Genomic DNA, 23,238 nt, shown 5'->3' with positions numbered 1-23,238 from the left:
CAGAACTATATCTGTGGTCTAATTAGTTTTAAAGATGCTAATGACTCTGTTTCTAGTAGCAAGTGGATCAGTAGACAAAAAAAGATAAAATGACAAAATGATATTTAAGTTATCATCTAGAGATATTTGTAATCAGGTGTCATAGAAGGTAAGCTTTTGGTTTGACTATGTACTAATAGTTGCTGCCATAAAACATAGTAAAAATATGGAATACTACGAGGTTGGTTGGTTATTTCTAAATATGCTAGTGACTTGGGAAAGAAACTGATGAGTTTAATAATTTAAAGTCTTAAGTCTGGGTCAGGTAAGGGACAAGAATGCTTCTATGACCTCCTGAAATGAAACCCTTGTATCCTCTATCCATGGAACTCAGATTTAAATATAAAACCTTATTCTACAAGTGAATGACTTATAATGCACATTTCATTTCTGACATCATGGTTGTCTTTGATTAACTTAGAACATTGATCTAGAATAGGAACTCTCAAAATTGGTAAGAATCCTTAAGAGAATATTAAGATGAAACTGGGATTAAAATCCTATACAGAACCCTGAGATGCATTTACCATTATAAGTAGATATTCTTCCCTTATGAAGAGGTTGGTCTTGTTTTTCTTGAATAACCTATAATGGCCCTTTCTGAAGCATTTGACTTACATGGAACTATTTATACTCCTTAATAACTACCCCCTTCATCTCTCATTGCTCTGAACTCATAATCAGATTCAAATCCTGGGAGGCCAAAAAGGGTAAGTCTAAAAGTGTGAGACATGAGAAAGTACAGCAAGAATCACGAAAAAGGTAAGAGTCAAGCTTCAGGAGTTGGTGACAGTCAGGGAAGCCTGGTGTGCTGCAGTTCCTGGTGTCCCAAAGAGTCGGACACGACTGAGCAACTGAGCTAAACTGAATGCTAATTTGTTTTCAGCAGAAATTTTGGGAACACGTTAGAAGCATCTTCTAACACTACTGGAACATAGTGGGACATATGGGTTGAATGATTTTTCATAAATGCACTAGGTAGAGATTCTGAATTCAATGTACTATCAAGAAGTGAAGGGCGGAGAATTATTTTAGCATTGTGCTTAGCAGACTAAAACATAGATCCAAAGATAGCCTACATCAGCAGAGTTGAAATGCCAAAATTTTCTTGGTAAATTATAGGGGAATGCATCTAAATATTTAGGATGTTTTAAAGGCTAGAATGAATTTATCATATAAGGCTTACTCACAAACACTCCAATTCCATATTAACCACATCCACTTGGTACAAATGATGCTCCCTTCACCAAGACTGTAGCAAACACATATTGAGGGAAACTTCAGAATTCTTAGGAGCACTTCAGTGTCTGTGCCCTGTAAGTAGAAGCTAGAGGAGCTGTAGGCTCTGCTCGGAGGATTGTGCAGAACCAGGTGCTGCTGCAGTGAACACACATCCCCGCTGCTCTGCTGGCTCCCTTGTTGCCACAGAGGAGCAGCCACATGCTGGTCTGCTATATAAACTATGGGACCCAGCTGTGACTCCTGCAGTTCCTCCAGCTTCCACCGGATAATCTCATTCAATTTCCCCAAATCCTGAGCCAGGTATATATGTTACTCCGTGGTGATGCATTTCCTGCAGATAGCTCACGTTAGTGAGATCTGAGTTCATCAGAGACAGGTGTGGTTTTCAGTTAGGATTCGAAGATACCCTTAGGAGGTCCATATTTTTCCCTGATCTCCCTCACTTTATCTTTTCTTTCCAATTGACAGCTTGTTGACTTCAGACTTTGTATCAGCTGCAAAAGCAACGATCTTACATAGAGCATGAAACTAGCTTCCACAACTTTGTAAAATATAACTCCTATTAGAGATGTCTTATTTTGCATCATTCATAGGCTCTGATTCACTGATAAATTTTAACTGATACATCTGTCTATAACACTGAAATACAGGGATTATACAACTGGTTCTCTTCAACACCATTATAACATTAAAATTTAATATTATGTAGTTATTATACTTAAAATAATTCAATGCCTTATCTGTAGCTCTGTGAATGTGGTCTATTAGCGAACTCCTTGTCTTCAAGTGTGATAGGAAAACATGGCTGGGAAGAAACCAAAGCGAGAAATATAATTGGGAGGAATTGTGCTTATTAAAGAACAATTAATAATAATAAAAATAAATAATACAAATAATAATAAAAGTCTTAATCACTTTTAACTTTATGGGCAGTGACACTGAGGAGTCATCTTGAGAGATACTGTCCACGTTATGGGTCGATAAATATGTCTTGAAAAGTGTCATATTTGGAAGAACAATTTCTTAAGGATAAAGATAATATTTCTATTCTGCAAAGTCCAATGAAAGAGCAGTCAGAGATATAACTAGGAGTATATTTGAATGGAGAACAATTTATTATTATGGCCCATCTTCTGCCCATGTTCATGTCCCAAAAGATATCAGGCTCTAAAGTTCTTACAAAAAAATGAAATAAAATAAAGTTCTTACAACTGTTGGAACTGTGAGGGTGAAAGAGGAGAGTGATAGAATGAGGACTGGAAGGCAAAGTTGGTTGGGGAAATGGCAAGAAAACTTTTATCAGGAAGCAAGGAAATAAAGTGTGGAACGCTGCTTCCCAAGTATTCCCCTAGTCAATTCTCCTTAGGATATATTAATAAAAGTAGTGCCAACTAACTGGGAACTCCAAGAATTTGTTTCTACCATTTAGAATTTCTAGTTATTCACAGGACCAGAACTGTCCCCACTGATATGAAAGCCTGATTAGGTAACTACTACCACTTGGTATTGCCAAAACACAACCAGGACCAGGATAGATTATTCCCCTACTCAGTTTTCAGCAAACCACCTTCATAGACTCATCCAGGTTAATTAATTAAGCTCCAGTAATTTGACTCCGTATTTCTTAACTATATGTTTTGCACTATGCCAATGTTTCTTTGCATTTGATTGATTTCTTCTCTTAAGCATAATAGCTGTAATACTAGGTAACCAAAGTGTCTGATCTATTAATACTTTCAGTTAATAGAAGAAAGAAAAAAAAATAGTAGATGCTGAAAGCTTTCTCTCATCCCATTTCACTCCTCTCGTTAGAAGAAAAAAGAATGATATTTACATTCGTAAAAGTGAAATTGTGCTTGATTCTAAGGTATCATCATTTACTGAATAAAAACAGCAATAAGCAGTCACTGAAACTTCTTCAGGTTTCCTGACCATAGAAGACCTTAGCTGTGGAGGTAAAAGGGTATAACATTAAGTAATGTTAAACTTAAAAATATCACATAAGACTGCACATTTGAAATTACCAAACTGAGATGATTTCAATTTTAAAAGACTGTAAGATTATCTTTTCCATTAGAGTTACAAGATAACCATGGACAGTTACTGAGATCTTAGCTAAGAACAGGGAAGAAAAAATTTCACTGAGTAAATAGTTTATAATATCCCCCAACCCATGCTTACTCAAAGCTGTGCTTAAACATTAAATATAAACAAATCTATTTTTATTAAAAAATATATGCTATTATAATAAGTATATAGTTACATATCAATACGTATGATATAAAATGTATCTAAATATATATATATATATGTATATATATTATTTCTATAATAGCCATTGCAGCTATGTCTGGATATAGATAGAAAATATATGGGCTTCCCTGATGGCTCAGATGGTAAAGAATCTGCCTGCAATGTGGGAGACCTGGGTTCGATCCCTGGTTTGGGAAGATCCCCTGGAGGAGGGCATGGCAACCCACTCCAGTATTCTTGCCTGGAGAATCCCATGGACAGAGGAGCCTGGTGGGCTACAGTCTATGAGGTCGCAAAGAGTTGGACAGACTAAGCAACTAAGCACAGCACAGATATAGATAGAAAATATATCTATATCTAGGTATATGTCATGTGTTAATATATAATATAGGTCTATATTCTGTATATATATACATCTCTACATTTATTCCTGTATCCAGATATAAGCAGATCTATAATCTATATGTGTGTGTGTGTATAATTACATAAACACATATTTGTAAATAAAAAATAGATTTGCTTTTAACCAGGACTTTGCATAAATATGACTTGGGGATATGCTAAAATATTTACTCAGGGAAAACGTTTTTTTCCTATTCTTGGTTAAAATCTCAGGAGCTGTCCAGTTTTATCTGGTGATTTTAAAGGAAAAGAGTCTTACACCCATTTTAAGTTGACAATACTACCTCAATTCAATTTCAAATGGGTAATCTTATGTAATAGATATGCTATACCTATCTATATTATATTTAATGTCTATACATAAAATCTTTTAAATACAATATATCCATAAGACTATTTATATCTAGACATATAGCAATATAGAGATATATTGTACAGAAATATGTAGATAGATCTAGATTATTATATCAATCTTGATATATATATGCACACAAATAGATCTAGATATATATATTCTGAGCTAAATATTGGTAATAAAAGAATGAATAAAAATTAATATTTAAAATATCCCTCAAAAATTTTTTTCTAATGTATCTAAAATAGCATAGAGTTAAAAGCACAGATTCTAGAAGCAGAGAGGCTGAGTTTGAACCCTAAGTTTACAACATGAAATTTCTCCATGTCTCAGTTTATTTATCTCCATACTGGAGATTATAACAGTGACTGTTCCATAAGGTAGTTTTGAAGTCTTCAGGAGTTCATAATAATCTTAATAATTTAAGATCTGAGAATAATATTTAGCACATACATATTACATTCTATATGCATAACTTATTTGATCTTAACTTCAGTATTTTTCTTTCTCTGAAAGAAAGTATTTTTCTTTCTCTGGAGACGGAAATGGCAACCCACTCCAGCATTCTTGCCTGGAAAATCCCATGGACAGAGGAGCCTGGCGGGCTAAGGTTCATGGTGTCGCAAAGAGTCAGACATTACTGAGTGAATAAGCACGTGACTTTAGCTCTCAGAAGAATAATGCAGTGCAACTTCCTTACATGTGTGTCTATTGACAAATCGGCAAAAAGAAACAAAAACTCTTTTTAAAATGTGTGGTCTCTATGTAACACTCCATTGCCCAAAATTGGCTATGATAATTTTTAAATCAACCATTTTTTTTTTCAGTAGACATGATGTTGAATCCAAATGTCATTTTACAAAGGAATTTGATTTTCCCCTCTGATTTATATAGATGAAGCTATTTTGACATTGCATAAATTACAAGTGAGACAATTATATAACTCAAAAGACTAGAATTAAAACAAATTGTATCTGGATTAAAGAAAAACAGCAGTTTGAAAGTCGTTTTACCCCTTGATGTATTTAAAAATTAAAGGTTATTTTGCAATGGAAAGATACAAATTTTTAGTTCCATTTTAAATGATTTTTACCAAGACAAATAAAATAAGATGGAAAAACAACAAATGGAAAGATGTAGAAGAAACTTCTTTTTTGCTCTTGTGTATCTTTGAAATTAATTACTGTTCTACCTGCTTTAATATTGGTTATCATTAGAAATAAATATGCTCCAAGAACAAAAATATGATAAGTTCAAAATACAGAGTGATAAGCATAGTTATTTCACATTTGCAAATTTTTTGGATATTGGTACAGCTCTTCCTGTATAGTCAAGTAACTGAAATCCTTAAAACCATAGTACAAAGTTTGATGCTATTTATTAGAAATGCATATACAAATATAAATATATCTAATGAATCCCTATTTTATGTATATAATTAAGCTATGTCCTAAGAAAGAATGAAAAGAACTGAAGTCTTTGATATACAAGAATATTAGGGATTTTTTTTCAGAAGAAAAATTAGAATCATGATTTCTCTTGTGTGTGTTTCTGTGTGTCTATTTTAGCTACATAATCCTATACGTGTCAGTTAACATTTTGCTTACATTCCCTGTCCATGAGATAAAAACTGTAGTGCACTCTCCCATCTCAGAATAAATGCTATGGGAAATCATATTTATTTATTGGAAGGAGAAAATATATAACAAACAATATATCCATCAGCTGGGTGGCTCTCATTGGAGGAAGGAGTAAGTCATCTTTTCCATTTGCCAGGAAATACTAGTGTTAAATTATTCACCCTCCATATTATTTTTCTTAGAAAATATGATTAATATAACTTGCTCATGTTTCTGAGGAAAAGACATTTTAAATGAGAATAAAATAGCAAACTGAAATATTACAAAAAATAGTACAAAAATTCTCACTGCTTAATTATGTAACACAAGGAGAACAGAAGTCAATTAAATTAAATCACAGCTTTTCTTTAAGATTAAATGAGTTCCTGACATTAATCTTTATTACCATGACTGATGGTAAATTACCAATTCCAAGGACTCTTTTTATTGGGCATAATTATTCAGATTTATCAGGTGTCTCTAAAGAAGATGTTATCAAATAAATAATTTATTCAACTTCAGTGTTGTAAATAATTGGGACAGGATGGTTTTCAGCCAAGGTAGTTTAAAAAATAAATAGAGCATGCAGAAATGTCTGACAAGGTAATATGTCCATAGAATCTATCAGCTTTCCTGAGGCACTGAAAAATTTCTATTGTCAGCATGATATTCTGTATCATGTCTGTATCTGGACATAACTCTTCTTTAAGAATGAATACTTTGAAATATATCTAGGGTATGCTTTCTTAAGATTGGAATTAGAGCTAACAGAATTGAAATATTTTGAAAGTAGATAGTCTTCAAGTGGACAACTCAATCAAAGGAGAACAGAAAAAGTGTGTTATTTCTCCTTCTCTTGGTAAAAAAAAAGGGATTTCAACTTTTTGAAAAATTCATCTTTCGAATAAAGTTTATAGTTGAAAAGAGTTTTGCTAACAACTTGTCCTCCTGTATCTGTGTCTCCCACAGCATAAGAAGGAAGGGACCTGACTTTTTCCTCCGTCTACAGAAATATCACAGTTTTTAGACTAAGAACATGTACATGCAATATGAAAATTTGTTGCAAACTAAAACAAGCTGACCTCAGAAAAGTTAATAGCTTGATTCAAATAAAAATAATTTTGAGAAGATTAATTTTAAAGATTAGATGTTACAAAGTGAATTTTAAGAAAGTTCTATTGATCCTCAAATCAGTCATAATATACTGTTAACCTGCACATTTGGTAGACAAATAACTATTCAAATTTTCCATCAGGACCCCTGTGAGATTCTGTTTTTTCAGTAAACTGGACCTCATCACTAGTTTGCCTTAATTTCTATGTCCTTTGAATTCCCTAAACACTATTTATCTCTTCCATTCACTTGTAAATTAATCATGGATCGCAGGATGACATTTATTTAAATCATGCCATACTAATTAATTTTCTTATGTGCTTTGTTTTACCTGTAAGGTATTAAACTTCCAGATGGCAATGAGTTTTCTCTCATTTTTTCTATTAGGGTAACTTGCCACATATTTTGTTGCTCTTATTACCTCTCTAGCTTGTCCTTGTACATGCACATAAGTATTTAACTGTTTTACTTCAAAGAGTAGCATAATGTAAAATGTGTAATTAAGTACTACTTCACTAATATCAATAAATACTAGTTTATCTTAATCACAATTTCATTTGAAAAAAATTCTGTCAAATGCATAATACGTATGAAAATTGTTAATGACCTCATTTATTAATTTTTTAAATTGCTGTGCAGCATGTGGGATCTTAGTTCCCTAACCAGGGAAAAATATGTGTCCCCTGCGTTGGGAGCACAGGGTCCTAGTCACTGGACTACCAAGGAATTCCAAGTGCCTCATTTTAAAGAGGGCTTCCTGGGTGGCTCAGCTGGTGAAGAACCAGCCTGCCAGTGCAGGAGATGTAAAAGATGCAGGTTCAGTCTGTGATTCAGGAAGATCCCATGCAGAAGGATAATGGCAACTTTCTCCAGTTTTCTTGCCTGGAAAACTGTATGAATGGAGGAGTCTGACAGGCTACACAGTCCGTGGTGTTGCAAAGAGTCAGACGTGACAGAGTGCACACACATTTTTAAAGATAAATTGCTCATGAGATTTTTCTCTGTCTCTATTTAGCATCTCCTCCGAAACCCTATACATTTGGGAAAAGCAGATCAGATGTCCCCTCCTCCAGGAAGACTTTACTAGTCCTCACTCGTTTCCCTGGTGTTCTCAGATACACTCCCATAGTTGCTGCATATCTTGCTGCTCAGTCCTGTCTGACTCTTTGCAACCCCATGGACTGCAGCACGCCAGACTTCCCTGTCCTTCACCATCTCCCAGAGCTTCTTCAAACTCATGTCCGTTGAGTCGGTGATGACATCCAACCATATCGTCCTCTGTTGTCCCTTTCTCTTTCTGCTTTCAATCTTCCCCAGCATCAGGGGCTTTTCCAATGAGTCGGCTCTTTGAATCAGGTGGCCAAAGTATTGTAGCTTCAGCTTCATATCTCAAAGCACAAGTCGTTTTGTAATATACTACCTCTGCTATGTGTTCCCACTAAGCTATCACTACTTTCAGGCGAGATTTCCACTTCACGCCATGCTTGGTGTGACACTCAATATCTGGAACATTAGGCACTAAGCTACCTCCAACTAAACTGTGATAATAGCAATTAATTTATCCATCCAGGAGTCTAGCCATATATACCTACATATGGCACTATGACTGTAAAAATATCATCAAATGCACATTTTTGTGTTATAATCATTTTTATATATTTCTGAACAATCCATTCTGAACTGATGGATATTTGAGGAGGTTCTGTAAATAGAACTATTAAATATAAGACAAAGGGTTAAAACTGGGTTGAAAAGCAACAATACTGCTGAAGACGCTGAAATACTGGAGAAAGGACTTATTCTGCAAGTAAATGCTACTTTGTACAAGCTAGTGCAGTTAGTTGTAGGTTCATGGGACCACAGGAACTACTAGACCAGTGAAGGCTTCTGCTGTGTGTGTGTAGCTAGGTGGGGCAACTAAGGGTTATCTAGAAAGTAGAAAAGCTTTGCTCTCTGCAAACAGACTGGCTCTACAGAGAGAAAAAGAGGAGGGAGGTAGGCTGAGAGGGACCACATTATTCTCCCCAAATTACCAATCTGGCATAATTTTCCAATTCCTCTGATGCAGAATGAGTGACAGCATAGAGTCCAATCTTGTTTATTAAACTTTCTGCATATGGAAATAGACAGCAAGAGCAGGGAAGGCGCATTGAAAGACTAGAACAAGTAAGCAAATGTATTTATGTCAGATTCTTGTGTCAGGAATATTGCCATGAAATTTCACCATCTTTTCTTTTTCTCTCAAGTGAGTGATCAGTGGTGATTGAAAACAGAAAAAGACAAAAGTAGAAAAATATGTAACTTCAGATCTGATTCTAGCAAATAGCAGAAAGTGAGAAAAGATACTATAACCTAGACTCATGGTCCATATCTAATGGACAGTCGCTCTAATACAGTCAACACTTTTTTATATGGTTCCTGCAAGTGAGTATGACTGTTCAATTTAAAGATATTGAACATTTTCCAGATGTAATTCAGTTTGTAAACCATAAATTCATTCTCAGTCAGCCTCTTCTTTCCTTATATTTTCCTGCTGTCTCGACTCTTTTCCACTTCCATAATTACCACATTCTGTCTTTCCATCTAGTCCCAAATCAGTTATGTTTTGGCCTTCAGTATTCTTTTTGGAACTATATAAGTCTACCAAGTGTCCTTCTCCAAATCCCTGTTTTACCTTGAGGAAGGTGTGCATATGCCTACGTAACACATTTGGACTAAGCTTCCTTAATAGTATGTTTTTTTTTGCAGTTCAGTAACATTATACTGCTTTATTTTACAGAAAGCAGAAAATTTTATGAGTTCAATTTAGTTTGCATTACAAAGCAGTAACTGAAATCATGAATTTGCTTACAAATAAGCAATTTATGACTTGAATGAACTCTTTTGGTGTTTATAGGCTTCAGCAGGAAGACATGGTATTTAGTATCTTAAAAATAACATGCCTCCAGTAAGTCTAGGGACCTATATGATGAATAATATGAGAATAGTCTTATTGAAAGGGCCAGAATATGCTTGCATCACATGAAAAAAATTACTATATAAGAACACTAGTGGTGGTATTATTGTGGCAATGGCCTGTCACACCCAGATTACTCACTGAAATAATAGGTGCCTATTTTACCTAATTGATAGGAAGTCTAAAGTATGCAATGATGGTGTGAGCAAACTCTATTTGAGCTGACTCTGAGGAAAACATTATGTAAATGAAGTATCTCAATATAATGTTCAAATAGAGATTAGCTTCTTACTTGCTTTTTGAATATAGTAACTAGTCCTGTTTTTACTTTCTGATCATTATGAGATCTATGATTTTGGTGAACCACAGTGTGATGTAAGTTACATCTAGATGTATGAGTTTAAAAAGAAACAAATAATCCATTCTATTCATATTTTTTAACTTGAGATTTTTTTTTTTTCTAATTACAAGTAAGTAACAAATTTAGCCTCGAAGTATGAAGTTAAAATCTTTTTAGGGAAAATATTTGTTTCTCCATTAATTTAAAATATATTACACTGCTTTCTGAAGTCTTGCTTCTACAAACTTCTATTGCTGCAACATAAATAAAGTGGCTACAGTGCTTCAGAATGTATCTTAAAATTTTTAGTAATCTAAATTTAGTGTTAAGATTTTAAAAGCCTCAACATTACCATTTTATAAATTATCAAAAAAAAGTGCAATGATCAAATGAGAGTCTATAATTGAATCCCCATTAACTGGATTATTTAAAATGAAATTTAATAAATGATATGCTATTTTTATTGGTTAGATTAATTTTACTAGGGCTTTAGCTGATATAATGATGATCATAAGAATTACCTAATATGTGGGTTTTTAATTTATTTGTTTGATGTGGCCATGTCATCAGATGTCTAATAACTCAGTATATGGTATTGATTTACAGATATGGATTGATTCAATTTCCCATTTTCACCAGTCTGAGTACTTAAATGATTTTTTTTTCCTATGCTATAATTCTGAAGCAATGATTTGTGAATCTGAGGTATTAGTCAAATTATTTAATTGCAAGATAATAAAGCCTTTCTCATATTCCTAGAACATAATTTATTTATCCATTCTGCCAAGTATTTATGGCTATTGATAATAGAACATTACCACTTTTTATTTAATCATGACCATATGAAATCTAGAAATATGTTAGAATTAAACTCAAATGCCAATTGTTAACTTGAATGACTTCTCTGTACCCAAACAGCAACAGACCTTCACAGAATATAGGCAATTCAGCTACCTACATTTGTCACCAATAAGTTTTGCTCAACACTCAGATAGTTCACAAGACATTCCTCCTGCCAGAATGTTAAACAAGATTCTCTCCAGTTAGTCCTTTCCCAATATAATAACATCCATTACACTTAATGAGATAGCAGAATGGGCTGAATATCATGAGAGACTGGATAAAACTAGTTTTCAGATGCTTTTCTTTTGTTTTTCAGTCTTAGAAGAGTCTCTCATTTTATCTCCATCAGCTTTTCTAGCATCTTGCAATTCTTAACGTTAGCAGATAAGAACTCAAGACTCTGACTAGTGGGTGGGTTCCTCTTGATAGGTCAGAAGAATGTGAGAACAGAGAGGCAAGGAAAAAGATAAACAATATTGCAAGTCAAGCATAAGAGCATTTAGCATGGGGAAAGGGTGAACTATTTGAGGAAAATTAGTTTGGAGACTATAAAATAGAATGAACAGGAGTCAAAGCATTATATTTCTTGATCGCAGTTGCTTTTGTGAAACTCCAGAATATTAATCGAATTTGAGCAAAACCACCCTGTCATAAATTTCTTCAACTTCAGAAGACTCAAACAAAAATGTAACTGACCACTCTTTTTTAGACAACTGGGAAATTAACTAACAATAATATTTGATAGAAGTTCTCAAGGAACAATTGCCTACAATTATGTAAACAGAGATTAGAGATTGGTTCAAGATAGCAGAGTAGAAAGATGTGTGCTCATCTCCTGCAAGAACACCAAAATTGAAACTAGCTGTTGAACAACTTTTGACCAAAGGATGCTGGAACCCACCCCTTCAAAAAAAAAAAAAAAAAGATACCCCATGTCCAAGGACAAAGGAGAAGCCACAACAAAATGGTAGGAGGAGAGCAACTTCAATCAAATCAAATCACACACCTGTCAGGTGGGAGACCCACAAACTGAAGAACAGTAATAAATAATTTCTCACACTGTTGTGAAGGTTCTAGACCCTACACCAGGTTTCTCAGCCTGAGGATCTTGCAGAGGGACTAGGAATCCCCAGGGAATCTTATCTGAAGGCCAGTGGAATTTGACAACAAAACTTCCACAGGACAGGGGAAACAGAGTCTCCACTCTTGGAGAGCACAAACTAAACATTGACCCAGGGAAAGGAGCCAAGTAACCTCACAGAGACTGAGCCAGACGGCCTGTGAGTGGTTGAGGGTCTCCTATGGAGACAGGGATCAGCAGTTTCCTGCTACGGGGCAGAGGCACTGGCAGAAGTAGTCCTGGGAGGCTTTCGTTAGAAAGTCCTCTTGGAGGTTGCCATTAGCCCTACCATAGAGCCTGCATGCTCCAAGACAGGGTAGCCTCAGGGCAGACAACAACAGGGAGGGAGCACAGCTCCGACCATCAGCAGACAATTGGATTAAAGATTTACTGAGCATGGTCCTGCCCACTAGAGAAAGACCCAGTGTTCCCCACAGCCAGCCCCTCCCATTAGGAAACCTCCACAAACCTCTTATCCTCGTCCACCAGAGGGCAGACAGAAGGAGCAAAGACTATAATCCCACAGACTCTAGAACAAAAACCACAATCACAGAAAGCTAATGAAAATGATAAGAAATAGGATTATGTCCCAGATGAAGGAACAAGTTAACCTCTCAGAAAAACAACTAAATGAAGTAGAAACAAGCAACATTTCAGAAAAAGAATTCAGAATAACGATAGTGAAGATGATCCAGTATCTCCAAAAAATAATGAAGGCAAAGACTGAGAAAATGCAAGAAATGTTTACCAAAGACCTGGAAGAACTATAAAACAAACAAACAGAGATGAACAATACACTAGAAAGCAGAATAATTGAGGCAGGAAAATAGATAAGTAATCTGGAAGACAGATGTGACCTGGAAGACAAAAGCACTGCCTCAAAACAGAGTATAGGAAAAGGAATGAAAAGCAATAAGGACAGCCTGAGAGACCTCTGGGGCAATGTTAAACACATGAACATTCAGATTATAGGGGTCCCAGAAGGAAAAGAGAGAGAGAAAGTACTTGAGAAAGCATCTAAAGACATTTACTGAAAACTTCCCCAACATGGAAAAGGAAATAGTCAACCAAGTCAAGGAAGCACAGAGGCTCCTAAGCAGGATAAACCCAAGAAGGAATACAGCAAAATACATAGTAATCAAACTGACAAAAATTAAAGACAAAGATAATATATTAACAGATTAAAAAAAAGGGGGAAAATTAACATGCAAAGGAAATCTGCTAAGGTTATCAGCCGATTTCTCAACAGAACTCTAAAAGCCAAGAGAACAACATAAAATATTCCAAGTGATGAAAAGCCATAACCTACAACCAAGATTATGCTACCCAGCAAGACTCTTGATCAGGTTTAATGTAGAAAACAAAGGCTTACAGACAAGCAAGAGTTAAGATAATCAGGTTTAATGCAGAAAACAAAGGCTTACAGACAAGCAAGAGTTAAGATAATTCAGCAAAACTAAATCAGTTTTACAACAAATGCTAAAGAAACTTCTCTAGGCAGAAAATACAAGAAAAGGAAAAGATCTACCAAAAAAATAAATAAATAAATAAATAAAATAAACCCAAAACTTTGAATAAGGAGATAATAGGGTCATGCATATTGATAATTACCAGAAATGTAAATGGATTAAATGACCCAACTAAAAGACATAGACTGGTTGAGTGGGTACAAAACAAAACTCATACATATGTTTCTACAAGAGACCAACTTCAGATTTAGGGATCTGAAAGTAAGATCCCTATAGACTGAAAGTATAGACTGAAAGTAAGGGGATGGAAGAAACTTTTCCAGGAAAATGGAATTCATAAGAAAGCTGGAGTAGCAGTACTCATATTAGGCAAAATAGACTTTAAAACAAAGATGGTTTTAAGAGACAAAGAAATTCACTACATAATGATCAAGCGTTCAATCTAATAAGAAAATATAGCAGTTACAAATATATATGCACCCAACATAGGAGCACCTCAATATGCAAGGCAAATACAAATATAAAGGGAGACATTGATAGCAACATCATAATAGTGGGGGGCTTTAATACTCCATTCTCTATCAATGGACAAATCATCTGGACAGAAAATTAACAAGAAACACAGGTCTTAACTGACACTTTAGATGAGCTGGACTTGATATTTATGCATTCCACCCAAAAGCAACAGGCTACACATTCTTCTCAAAGGCCCATGGGAACTTTCTCCAGGATTAACCACATGCTGGGCCACAAGGCGAGCTGTGGTAAATTTAAGTAACTTGAAATAATATCAATCATTTTTCCTCCAATCTCAATGCTATGCAAATAGAAATAAACTACAAGTAAAAACCCAGTATATATATATATATATATATATATATATATATATAAGGAAGCTAAACAATATGCTCCTCAACCATTGGATCACTGAAGAAATCAAAGAGGAAATTAAAAAAAAAATACCTAGAGACATGTGAAAATGAAAGCACAAAGATCCAAAACTAACAGAATGCAACAAAAGCAGTTCTGAGAGAAAAGTTTATAGCAATACAATCTTACCTCAAAAAATAAGAAAAAATCTCAAACAAACAGCCTAAAACAGTTAGTAAAAGAAGAACAAGCAAAACCTAAAGTAGTAGAAGGAAGGAAATCACAAAGATCAGAGCAGAAATAAATGAAATAGAGACTAAAAAAGCAATCCCAAAGATCAGTTAAACTAAAAGCTGGTTCTTTGTAAAGATAAACAGAATTGATAAAACTTTAGCCAGACCAACCAAGGGAAAAAAAAAAAAAAAAAAGAGAGAGGACTCAAATCAATAATATTAGAAATTAAAAAGGAGAAGTTACAGCTAACTCCATAAAAATACCAAGGATTATAAGAGACTACTGTGAACAACTATATGCCAAAAAAAAAAAAAAAATAGACAACCTGGAAGGAATGGACAAATTCTTAGAAAGGGACAGTTTTTCCTGGTAGCTCAGATGGTAAAGAATCTGTCTGCAATGTGGGAGACCTGGGTTTGATCCCTGGGTTGGGAAGATCCCCTGGAGAAGGGAACAGTAACCACCCACTCCATTATTCTGGCCTAAAGAATCCCCATGGACAAAGAAACAAATCAATAAAATTAGAAATTAAGGAGGAGAAATTACAGCTGACTCCACAGCAATACCAAAGGTTATAGGAGACTGCTGTGAACAACTGTATGCCAATAGAATAGACAACCTGGAAGAAATGGACATATTCTAAAAAGGTACAGTCTCCCTAGACCGAACCAGGAAGAAACAGAAAATATGAACAGACCAATCACAAGCACTGAAATTGAAACTGTGATTAAAAACCTCTCAACAAACAAAAGTCCAGGACCCAACTTCATGGGCAAATTTTATCAAACATTTAGAGAAGTTAACATGTATCCTTCTGAAACTGTTCCAAAAAACTGTAGAGGAAGGAAAACTTTCAAAATCATTTTATGAGGCCACCGTCACCTTGACACCAAAACCAGACAGAGATACTACAAAAACAACAACAACAACAACAGAAAGGAAATAAAATTACAAACTAATATCACTGATGAACATAGAATCAAAAATCCTCAACAAAATACTAGCAATCCAAATTCAACAATATATTAAAGAGATCACAAACCATGATCGAGCAGGATTTATCCCAAGGATGCAAGGATTTTTCAACATCTGCAAATCAATCACTGTGATTCATCACACTAAAAACTGAAGAGTAAAAACCATATAATCATCTCAATAGATGCAGAAAAACTTTTGACAAAATTCTGCACCCATTTATGATTAAAAACTCTCCAGAAAGTGGGCATAGAAGGTACATGCCTCAGCATAATAAAGACCATATATGACAAGCCTACAACTAGCATTGTACTCAATGGTAAAAAGTTGAAAGCATTCTCTCTAAGATCAGGAACAAAACAAGGATGTCCACTCTCACCACTTTAATTCAACATAGTTTTGGAAGTCCTAGCTACAGCAATCAGAAAAGAAAAAGAAGTAAGAGGAATCCAAATTGGAAAAAAAAAAAAAAACAGTTTTGGAATATATCAAAATAAAAGTAATAATTAAGACATGTTTAAAATGAGTACAGTAACAATAGTTCTTGCCAGTTTTAGTTTTCAGCATCATTCCTGCTTGATCTTATTAACCCTTAATATTTTTAATATTTGAAGTATTGGAACATTCACAATAATTCCTAATAGAGTCACCTTTGAGTAGCTGAAAAAATATTTGCAAACATTAATGGTAAAGTCCTAATTTATTGAATATTGATTAAACTAATTATCTAATGTTGTGTATATGAAATTTAATTAGCTATTGGATAAACTGTTGAAATGACCTAGCAACTTTTGTGGGTTAGACTGAAGGGAAGTTATGAGATAAGGATGGAATGAGTATTTACATAAGCCAATGATCCATGAAACACTTGACTTAGTTATTGACTATAAATGTGGAACTCAAGAAACAGTGTGAAATACAATTGCTTCTCCATGTGTTGGTAACTACTGCTCATGAAAGCTCATCTTTTTATAGAACCTGAAATCTTACCCCTATGGAGATAACTCCATGCCATCTATCAGCTATATGAATGTCCTAGATTCACTTAACATCCAGCTTGTCATCTTTTCCCAGAATCCAGATTCTCTATTGACATTCCGAATGATATTCCATTCTATTGATACTCCAATATTCTACTATTGACATCCTCAATAGTTATTCAACTGCAGAATGATACATTGATTCTTTTTACTTCACTCACTCCACTATACGATAATGTTTCATCTCTCATTCCACGCTCCTATGGCTTATTTTGTCTTCCTTATTGCCATAGAGTTCTGTCATCATCTGTGCTTAGTGTATTGGTTTATACCTGAACCCAAAATTTCCACATCTAATTACTTAACATTTATTTTTAAAATAAATAAACTTTAAAAAAATTTGGAACATTTAGCATCTAACATTATAGTTTTTTCAAAAATATTATTTACTCATGTCAATATTTGACTTAAATTCTTTCAACGCCTCACTAAAATCTCTTCTGTGGTGGTTTGTGTTTTATGTTGTATTCCTGTATTTGCCTTTCTAATCTTATCTCACTCTATATTATCAAAAATTTTATTACAACAAAATCAGTATTCATATTTTTCTCAGTATTTACTGGGAACAATTTGTAGATACCTTTGTGATTTTTATCATGTCATTCTTCTCACCTGAAATAAATGATTACTTATTTTCCCTTCCCTAATACCTCATTCTTTAATAATGCAAAATAAACAAACAAACAAACAAAACTCATCAGCAATATCACCTAGACCATCAGCATCCTTGGAGGGCGCATTTCTTTCTCATTTACATTTAACATAGGCATGCTTGCGTGGATCATCATTTTTATTTTGTTGTATACACGATCTTTTTTCTTTCAGCTTAGCTGTTTTAGAGAAGAAGCAACGTTTTTCTCCATATGTCTGTTCCTAGGGCTTAAACTCAGCGTCCTGCAATATGTAGTCAGGGAAAATATTTTAATCTTAGAGATGACTGGTGATAATAAATACAGGACAGTCAACTACCAAATAGTCTGTGAATTATTCTCTGAAAATATCTAGTGAATTTTATCTCTCCTTGAGGATAAGTGGGTGAACCTTGGATTTAGATTATGTATATTTTAAGATGAACATTAAACACAGCCCTGCATATGACAGCCTGGGATTTTAAGCATAGTTCTTCTACTGATAAACTCTATAACTTTAGTTAAGTCATGAAACTATTTAAATACAGCCAGTACTGAAGTATATAGATGATAATACTACATTTGCTTGCTTATTTAAGAAAAATGAGAAGAAATGTATAATATCTGAACTTGTCAAAGGACAGTGTAGTCAGAATTAATTCAAAACTACATTGATTTTAATATTTTTTCAAGATTAAGTATACTAGAATAAAAGTATTTGCATAAGCTGTCACCATAATGCTAAGAATTTTTAGTTCATTTTATAATACTTTAGATGCTAAATTGTAATTCACATATCTTTTATGAGTGCAAACTTCCTGTGAAAAAAATCTCTGCTCAAAAAAGCTGCCAATATTTTTTAACAAGTTCACATTTGTTTATTAATTTTGATATAAATCTTCTATATCAGTTGCCATATCTGCAGATGGCATATCACGTGAACAAGCAGAAGAGTAAATGGGAATGATTTAATGCTGACCTGTAGAATTTAATAGAGATAAATAGATACAGCTTAAAGGTTTCAATTCACTTCCTACTTAATTATATATGGGAAATAATAATTGAAAAAAATAACAATTCTGCCTAATAATACACTTTCTAAAATTTAATGACTATCTATTGCATATAATGCATATTTCTTAACATTTCAGGTTATCTGAAACTGAATAGAGCATCTTTAGCAAGCAGAGTAAGCCCAGGATTAGATAAATCAGACTGTAAAAGTAGAAATGAGTCAGTACATTTTTATTCAGCAGATTGTGTGAGACTCTTCCTTACCTCCACTTTTTCCTCAATATTTGTTTAACTCTTTCCCAGAATTTAGTGTTTATTAACATGATCTACAATTTCAATATTGACCTCATTTTCTAAAATGGACATGTTTCTGGATCCTAAGTGTCTCTTCAATTTTTTCCACCCTGCATTTCAGGATACCCTGTCCTGCCTGATGGACACATCAGTGAAATGGCTAATTATGTGTGTTGATAAAACTGTAAAGTTATGTAACTTAACTGATGAAAGAAAGAATTCTATCTTCAAGGTTCTCATATCAAATAGAAGATCAAATAAATAAGCCTGCAGTAGAGCATGAAATAAATAACTTCCAAAAGTTGTCAAAGTCTACCAGAGGACTTCCTTATAAGATATAGCCATGATATGCAAGGTTGAATACCTTCAAAAGTGGAAAAAAAATTATACCTAATAATTATAAATAAATGTAGGCAACATTTATGTAACAGCTAATATGCATTTAGCACTATGGTAAATTATTTACTGAGATTAATGTATGAGGGTATAAATGTTCCATGGTGGCTCAGTGGTAAAGAATCTACCTGCTAAGCAGAAGACCCGAGTTCAATTCCTGGGTCAGAAAGATCTCTTAGAGAAGGGAATGCCTACCCAATCCAGTATTCTTGCCTGAGAAATCCCAATGACAGAGGAGCCTGGCAGATTACAATCCATGATGTTACAAAGAGTTGGACAATAATTGGTGAATAAGTAGCGGCAGCAGTAGCAGGAAAAGACAGTTATGCACAGCTGGTAGGAGGCAGAGTCAGAACTTCAACCTGGACAACACAACTTGTGAGAACATGCCCCTAGTAATAATATTACATTTGAATAATTAATAAGAATTCCAGTAAAACTATAATTTTCCTCCAAATTGATTGTTTTTATGCCTAATATATAAACATTTTGAGTAAAAATATTAGAAAATGCTTTTATTTTAAAATCTTTTGCTATCGTTTACCTGTTGCTTTCTTGTGGAACCCATAGCTAGTATACTCATTGGATAATATAGCACTATGAGAGAAGAACATAAAGGTTGCTTGCTATATAGTGTTACTTAGAAGCTGTTCATATCAAGAAAGAGATGGATAAAAAGTCATGTAATATAGGCAGAAGAAAGAATATGTGCATAATAGAAATACATTAAATGACAAAAATGGAAAGTGCAAATCATACAAAGTTTATCAAGTGAGAGCAGCACAAAAATGAGTAAAACACTGAATAAAGTAATAATTCAATGAAAGACTTAAGAACAGCATGGTCAGAAAGGTCAATGTTAGAAAGATCTGACCAAAGAATATTATAACTAAGAGTGTAAGATAGGTTGTGTTCAGAGCAAAATTGGAGTAATGAGGTTTGAACTAAAACAAAGGTAGAAAGAAAATGAAAATAAATTTACGATAGAGACTGAGAATAATGAATTACTGTTTTAAAGACTACCTGAACTGTGAAGGTAAATTAGAAGTCATGCAAGACTTTTGGCTTGATTCAGTGGATAGATTATAAAAAGGGTCACCCTCAGTTGTGTCCAACTCTTTGTGACACCATGGGCTATAACAGGTTACTCTGTCCATGTTATTTTCCAGGCAAGAATACTGGGGTGGGTTGTCATTTCCTACTCCAGGGGATCCTCATAACCCAGGTATCCAATGTGCATTTCTTCTGAATTCTGCATCAGCTGGCAGATTCCTTACTGCTGAGCCACCAGATTCTAAGCCATCAAGATATGAAGAAAAATAAAAGACTTGAGTTGGGAGGAAGAGTATGGATTCATTCTGTCAGCAAATATTTGCAAGCTTAAATTATTTCTGTCATTTGAGTATGATTCTAGATTTGTAGTCATTTACCAAAGAGTATTGTTTTTAACTTCATGAAAAATAAACTTCATGAGATCATATATATAAAAAAAAAAAAAACTTAAAAATAGATACAATCACATTACATAATTCATGCAAAAATAGTAAAAGAGTTTAATGAGAAAGTGTAAAGCTGAGGGCAAGATAATTAAACCTATTGGTTAGCTAGTTGTTAATCAGTCATGTCTGACTCTTTGCCACACCATGGGCACAGCACACCAGGCCTCTCTGTCCATCACCAACTTCTGGAGTTTACACAAATTAATGTCCACTGAGTCTGTGAGGCCATCCACCATCTATCATCTGTCATCCCCTTCTCCTCCTGCCCCCAATCCCTCCCAGCATCAGGGTCTTTTCAAATCAGTCAGCTCTTCACATCAGGTGGCCAAAGTATTGGAGTTTAAGTTTCAGCATCAGTCCTTCCAATGAATACTCAGGAATGATTTCCTTTAGGATGGACTGGCTGGATCTCCTTGCATCCAAGGGACTTTCAAGAGGCTTCTCTTACACCACAGTTCAAAAACATCAATTATTGGTGCTCAGCTTTTCTTATAGTCCAACTCTCACATCCATACATGACTACTGAAGAAACCATAGCTTTTTTTAGATGGACCTTTTTTGGCAAAGTATTGTCTCCACTTTTTAATATGCTGCGAAGGCTGGTCAAAAATTTTCTTCCAAAGAGCAAGTATCTTTTAATTTCATGGCTGCAGTCACCATCTGCAGTAATTTTGGAGCCCCCAAAAATGAAGTCTGTTATTGTTTCCGCATCTATTTGCCATGAAGTGACTGGACCAGATGCCATGATCTTATTTTTCTGAATGTTGAGGTTTAAGCCAACTTTTTTACTCTCCTGTTTCACTTTCATCAAGACTTTATAGAACTAACACCCAAAAAAGATGTCCTTTTCATTATGGGGGACTGAAATGCAAAAGTAGGAATACCCGAAGTAACAAAAGTAGGAATACCTGAAGTAACAGACAAATTTGGCCTTGGAATACAAAATGCAGCAGGGCAAAGGCTAACAGAATTTTGACAGAAGAACATACTGGTCATAGCAAACACTCTCTACCAACAACACAAGAGGAGACTCTACACATGGACATCACCAGCTGGTCAACACTGAAATCAGATTGATTATATTCTTTGCAGCCAAACATGGAGAAGCTCTGTATAGTCAGCCAAAATAAGACCAGGAGCTGACTGTGGCTCAGATCATTAACTCTTCATTGCAAAATTCAAACTTCAAATGAATAAAGTAGGGAAAACTACTAGATCATTCAGGTATGACTTAAATCAAATCCCTTACAATTATACAGTGGAGGTGACAAATAGATTAAAGGAATTAGATCTGATAGACAGAGTGCATGAAGAACTATGGATGGAGGTTTCTGTCATTGTACAGGAGGCAGCAATCAAACCATCCCCATAGAAAAAAAATGCAAAAAGGCAAAATGGTTGTGAGGAGGTCTTACAAATAGCTGTGAAAAGAAGAGAAGAAAAAGGCAAAGGAGAAAAGGAAATATATACCAATTTGAATACAGAGTCCCCAAGAATATCAAGGAGAGATAAGAAAGCATGCCTCAGTGATCAGTGCAAATAAATAGAGGAAAACGATAGAATGGGGAAGACTAGAGATCTCTTCAAGGAAATTAGAGATACCAATGGAACATTTCATGCAAAGATGGGCACAATAAAGACAGAAATGATATAGACCTAAGAGAGGCAGAAGATATTAAGAAGAGGTGGCAAGAATACACAGAAGAACTATACCAAAAAGATACCTATGACCCAGATAATCATGATGGTGTGATCACTCACCTAGAGCCAGACATCCTGGAATGCAAAATCAAGTGGGCCTTAGGAACCATCACTACAACAAAGCTAGTGGAGGTGATGGAATTCCAGTTGAGCTATTTCAAATCCTAAAAGATGATACTGTGAAAGTGCTGCACTCAATATGCCAGCAAATTTGGAATACTCAACAGTGGCCACAGGACTGGAAAAGGTCAATTTTCATTCCAATCCCAAAGAGAGGTAATGCCAAAAAATTCTCAAACTACCACACAAATATACTCATCTCACACTCTAGCAAAGTAATGCTCAAAATTCTCCAAGTCAGGCTTCAACAGTATGTGAACCAAGAACTTCCATATGTTCAAACTGGATTTAGAAAAGGTAGAGGAAGCAGAGATCAAATTGCCAATATGTGTTGGGTCATCAAAAAAGCAAGAGAGTTCCAGAAAAACATCTCCTTCTGCTTTATTGGTTATGCAAAATCCTTTAATTCTGTGGATCACAACAAACTGCAGAAAATTCTGAAAGAGATGGGAATACCAGACCACCTGACCTGCCTCCTGAGGAATCTGTATGCAGGTCAAGAAGCAACAGTTAGAACTTGACATGGAAAAAAAAAACTGGTTCCTAATTGGTAAATGAGTATGTCAAGGCTGTATATTGTCACCCTGCTTATTTAACTTCTATGCAGAGCAGATCATGTGAAATGCCAGGCTGATGAAGTACAAGCTGGACTCAAGATTGCCGGGAGAAATATCAATAACCTCAGTTATGCAGATGACACCACCCTTATGTCAGA

The sequence above is a fragment of the Muntiacus reevesi genome, chromosome 22, assembly GCF_963930625.1.
Source record: "Muntiacus reevesi chromosome 22, mMunRee1.1, whole genome shotgun sequence".
In the NCBI taxonomy this organism is placed as follows: domain Eukaryota; kingdom Metazoa; phylum Chordata; class Mammalia; order Artiodactyla; family Cervidae; genus Muntiacus; species Muntiacus reevesi.
This window is presented reverse-complemented; position numbering follows the sequence as displayed.